The sequence below is a fragment of the Oryza brachyantha genome, chromosome 1 (assembly GCF_000231095.2).
Source record: "Oryza brachyantha chromosome 1, ObraRS2, whole genome shotgun sequence".
NCBI lineage: Eukaryota > Viridiplantae > Streptophyta > Magnoliopsida > Poales > Poaceae > Oryza > Oryza brachyantha.
Genome location: NC_023163.2, coordinates 15,095,760 through 15,101,590, shown reverse-complemented (window position 1 = coordinate 15,101,590; position 5,831 = coordinate 15,095,760). Strand labels below are relative to the sequence as shown.

At 39.2% G+C, this 5,831-nt stretch overlaps 1 long non-coding RNA gene across 1 annotated transcript; it reads left to right on the top strand.

The window, feature by feature from the left end:
* Positions 1–252: 252 nt before the first annotated feature.
* Positions 253–1,247, top strand: LOC121055987. The gene is made up of 3 exons (XR_005812949.1): positions 253–296; positions 757–948; positions 1,046–1,247. It is a non-coding gene; the product is annotated as an uncharacterized LOC121055987 (long non-coding RNA).
* The last annotated feature ends 4,584 nt before the right edge of the window (positions 1,248–5,831 follow it).

Sequence of the window (5,831 nt, the reverse complement as noted above, 5' to 3'; positions counted from 1 at the left end):
CGGCGGGAGCTCGGCAAGGTGAGCCTAAACATAGGCGGCGCCAGTCTCTAGTTTCCATTCGCCTCCGTTATTTGGTTCACTCACCACTCTTAGCTTCTTGCTGTCTTGCGCTGGTGAAAGCACATCTTGAGGACGGCAGCCTCCATACGCTTTTCATCGAGGACTGCGGAAGATACTAAACTATTTTCTCTGCCTTGTTTGTCTTTGCTTCGACGTGCTGATCTGATTTTGGTGCTTTCTCAGGGCTGTAGGGTATATCAAAATTTTTGCCTGTAGGACCAATGTTACCTATTCAGGTATTCACAATCTTGAAATTAATTTTATGCCTGTATATTTTTTTTGGCTGATGTTGCGCACAATAAAAATAAATGACATTATGCAACATTCTTAATTTTGATGCTTTGCAAAGTAAATTGTGCCTTCTATACGCATTTTTTAACACGGGTAAGTAGTCTTTGTATTGTAAAGGTGCAATCACTGCAGCATACTCAGGACTTGAAACAAATTCAGGTTCAAAGGATTCACTTTTAGGTTCAGATTAAATAAATCCAGTTTCAAGTTGAGGAACTGTGATGTTATTTCAGGTCCAATTTATATAGTGCCTGAAGGAAACCCAGAGCTTGTCAAAAGAAAGTAAAGAAATAGTCAGGACAATCATGTCATTCAGAAAAATGTGATTTAATGTAATTATTTATGTTACTCTGACTAATAGTTGGTTTTCTTCTCATTTTATATTTCTTTGTTTTCTTTTGACAGCCATAGTGGTTGAAGTAATTTATTGAAGATTGCTACAATCCTACCATATCATTGAGACAGTAGTGATCGCGTGCTTCAAAGAAATCCTGAAGAGAAGGATGCAAGCAAAGAAGTCTAGTAGGTGCCATAGTAAACACCGTAGACGGGAAGACTGGAGCTCCATGATGGCTTTTAGCTCAATTACTTGCCACAGTAAGTATTTCTCCAGGTTATAACTACAAGGATTTTATAATCTTGGGATCAATATGTTCAAGCATGAAGTGCCACTTGCCTTGCTCTGACCCACAAGGAACTTTGGCGGCGACTTCGGGGACGCACTACAAGAGATCTTATGATAGATGACGTTTCATTTACGTCACAAACATTGAACTTTTCGTCATGTTCCGTAATTTGTGACGCTCGCGTGACAAAAATTCATTCGTCACCTATCATGCGTCTCTAATGGTGTTGTATGACGAAACCTTATTTTTCGTCATTAATCCAATGACGATCATTCTATCGTCATAACTTTGTGACGCTCATATTTGTCATTATCTAGCCTAAAATACGTCATACAATATCTGATGGCCCATTCAAATCCATGTACTAAGCACCATATTTATGGGCTTAGCCCAATGGCAATCCCGACTAGATTTTAGCCTAACCCATGTATGATGTAGCATATTTTCAGCCCAATTCTATTGTATTCATTTGCTTTGATGTCAAATAATAAATGGGCCAAGTCCATTGCAAAAGCCCATATAGGCCCAAACATTATAACAAATAATTTCCAGCCTGATCATATTATATTCATTTACATTAGTATCAAAGAACAAGTGAGCTAAGCCCATATAGGCCCAACAATCAAACACAATAGCAACTCATAGAACACAAAGATTACAGCGCAATTAGCATCCAACACAACCCGACAAACATCAAATAACACACAAAATTTACAACCTAGTTAACAGCTAAATCCAGCCACATTCCAAATACAATCACAGCAACCAAAATTTCATCGGATGCCACGTGTCCAAGATCTTCCAAGTGAGCTTAGCAGCACTGCATATGCACAAGATAAAACATCAGTAACTGCTGAGCTGAGCTCCTGCAATCAAAAAGTACCAGGAGAACAAAATCACAGCAGTACACCATGGCTGCCTGTGACTCAATACTAGTTCAGTCTATTGACAGCACAATAAACATCATCCCATCAATCTAATCTCTTTCATAGTTTTTTTTCTCCTGAATCACAACTCAATGCAATCAATTGCTTACATAGTTGCATCAATTTATATGTGGAGTTCTTGCTATATTAGGCTTGCCCAAAGGTCAAGAAAATTTTTGGTCTGCCACTATCTATTGTAATATCCATTCGTTTCAAATGGGACTAAATGCACGGGAGAATATTTAGAATTTTAAATTGTGAATTATACTCATTTATCATCATTCTTTTTGAAACCCAAAGTGTTTCCTTCGAATCTGTGAGTTCTAGAACAAATAATCTACCCTAGTGATGTGAGGATCTGGTAGATGTTTACACACTTACTACTAACAGTCCAACACTAGAATCTTGGTGAGAGAAGTAAAGCTAAAATCCATGGTAAACATAAAATATGCATTGTATTTAAATATATTTACTTTATTTACCTATTGGGCAATGACCTTTATATCCGTTGATTTCCCAGTTATTATTGTTGTCATCCCAGGGTTAATTTGACTAGAATTAGGGTGAGGTAATGCTTAGACATGCTTAGTTCAACTAGCTCATGTGTTAATGTTTCATTAGTGCTACACTGTAATAGTTCTTGATGATGATTAATTACCTGGTGAGGGTTAATAATAACTATAATATTGCGTAAGGTGGCTGTGGGTGCATTGTTTTGAGACTCGGACCCATGGTAGTTAAGGATTGGTTCTTGGAAAACCCTGAAAGCCTTACACGTACTAACCACAAGCCAGAGTAGGCAAGGGTGGGCTTTATGAAGTATGGAAGGGAGTAGTCATAAACGATGGCCTATGTTTTTTCTGGATTCACCTAGGCACAAGAGGGGACTGCTCGACTTGGCGTAAAGGAGGGGGTAAAACCTAAAGTGCGGTGCGATTGAATAGAGAGGGTTATGCGATCGGCCCTATCACAGCTTCCTTTCTATGGTATTGTGGTGATACACTGGCACACGTTCATGTGTAGTGGAACTGTGTCTTGTGGGTAAAGTTGTACACCTCTGATCAGAGTAAAACTATTCGAATAGTTACGCCTATGGTAATGGGGCAAAGTGACAGATTCACTAGGATTAGTTGAACCTTTAATAACCTGATTAATTTGGAATTGGCTTAACCCTGTGCAATGTGGTGTAACGTTGATACTGGGTTGGGTCTGTCGCAACGTGGTGTAACGTTGGACAGAGGGTTGACCCTATTGCTGTACGGTGTAACGCTGGATAGTGGTTTGGGCCTATTGTAACACGCTGGATAGTGGTTTGGGCCTATTGTAACATGGTGTAACGTTGGACAGTGGATGATTATTTTTAATGTTTTCCTTACTTTTTATTTCAGTCTACTATATTTATAGTTTTGCTAATTGCTACCGCTTTTGTGCAAATGGTCCTTAGCCTACCCTTTATATCCCATTGCATCCATTATTCTTTCTTTTCCGGGAGTTGCTTGTTGAGTACTCAGCCTTGCTTAATTTTTTTCCCCACTAGAGAAAGTGGCAGAGCCTGTGCCACAAGGAGGTAGCTCCCAAGGTTGAAGTGAGGCTTAGTCCACCGTCAAGAATGCATATGGTGTGGAACCATCTGTCCACTCCATTTTATAGATAATTGTTTTTATTTGTTTTTAAGTCGTGGACCTGTGTATTAATTTGGTATAGTGTGTACTCGGGCTGATTCCTGGACTGAGATTTAATACATCCTATTGTTCGGAAATTGGTGTAAATTTTTGGGCGTCACAGGGCGAAAACTACAGTGTGGCGTGATTGTCTAGGGAGGGTTAGGTGAAAGGTCTTATCATGGTTTCCTTACTTAGGTATAGTGGTGATACCTTGGGCATGGTAACATGCTGTGGGAGGCATGTCTTGTGGGTAAATTTTTACAGCTCTGATCAGAGTATAACTATTTAAATAGCTCTGCCAGTGATTATGGGGTGAACTGACAGATTCACTGGGATTAATTAGTCGAACCTTTATTAACTTCATTAATTTGGAACTGGTTTGACCCTGTCACAATGTGGTGTACTGTTGGGCAGTGGTTCGGGTCTGTCGCAACGTAGTCTAACATTGGGCAGAGGGTTGACCCTGTCGCTACATGGTGTAATGTAGGACAGTGGTTTGGTACTATTGCAGTGTGTCACGTTAAACAGTGGGTGGTTATGTTCATGTATTACTTTACTTATTTTATTTATTCTATTTTATTTACTATTTTGCTAAATACTGTTGCTTTTATGCAAACTAACCTTAGCCTAACCTTGATATCCCAGTGCATTCATTATTCTTCCTTTCCCGGGTGTACTTGTTGTGTACTGTTGTTTATACTTAGCCTGCTTAATTTTTCCCCCACTAGAGCAAGTGCTAGAGTCTGGGTCGCAAGGGTGAAGTGAGGTTCTGTCCGCCGTCGAGATCTGTGAAGTAAGGTTCTTCGCAAGGGGTGAAAGAAGGGGTTTTCTCTACCCACTTAAGTCCTGAGGTGGGAGCACGCCCAAGGGTGTGTTTTGAGGCTAAAGAGGCACCCAAGGTCAGTGACAAGTGGGCCCAAGTCTTGGCTGTCTATCTAGGTGCGACAGGTGGGTGAAAAACTGAGTATCGATTCTTTTTTGCAACTTACATGATTTATTTTCTTTCCCTCCGTAAAATCGATTTGACTAGCTAGGTAAAACTTGTTAAAAACTTATGCAACTTGGTATGGTGATAGGTGTTGGTTTGTAGGTTTGATTTTTCAATGTTTCACACATAAATTTCAAGTATTTTAAATCTGGTGAAAAGATGAAATTGGTTAGACTGAAGGTTATATTGAAATTTCATGATGTCAAAATGGAGAGATAAAATTTCACAACATTTATATTTGGCAATGATAAATAAACTAGTATTTGAATAATATATTAGGCATATACACTTTTGTTCAAGTTATTGTTCAACACGAAGTTATTTCAATTTTACCGATTAGAGTTAATTTTGTTACTGTATATGATCAAATTGCAATATAGCAAAGGAGAAAAGAACAAAGACAGCAGTTACGTCCTTTTTACAGATATTTAATAATTGTTTTATCTATCTCCATGAATAGAAATTCAACTTTAAGTCTTGTTAGCGCATTTTGATGCTTGCGGAACATTTTAAAATATCGTGAAAAAGGCTTCGATTTATTTAACTAATTTTATTCAGTGTTTTTCTCCTAATTAAACATAAATGAGTTGTTTTTGATGATTTATTTTGATTAGTCGCAGAACCGGGCGAAGAGGTGCTGATCGGGAATCAATGTATGCTCAACTCCAAATTAAATAAAAATAAATGACTCAAGTGAACCAAATGGGAAAACAAATCTATTTACGCACAAACTTTTTTGCATGAAACCAACATTAACTCATTAACCCCAACCACAGCACAAATTAATTCTACAATTAAAAATAGCTAGGCATAGATAGTCAAATGGTTTCCCGTGAACCGGTCCTTAATTGTCATTGGCGCGACTATCAAAACTATGCACCCCCAACCCTCCAATAAACACGTTTTAATTCCATTAACCTATGCGGGGTGTTTAATCTTAGCGCAAACAAAAGAGGTGCTCATGTCAGCCGAGGGGAGGGAGAGCCCATGGGTGGGCTCCATCCATTGATGACTTGGCCCATGGTTCCACTGTGGATCGGGTCCAAGGTCGGTCCATGGACCAAACAAAATAGGGAACAATGGCGCGGCGGCGCAAAGCGCACATGGCAATGGCATGTGGTAGTGGTAGCAGCTTGCAGCGCATGACGGCAGCGCGCATGCCCATGTCGTGGCACATGGCGGCAACTCTAACTTTCTTACAGATAAAACAAAAATCCTAACTAAATATAATTACCTGATAGAATTAACTTACACAGACTATGATTATTCTCGAATC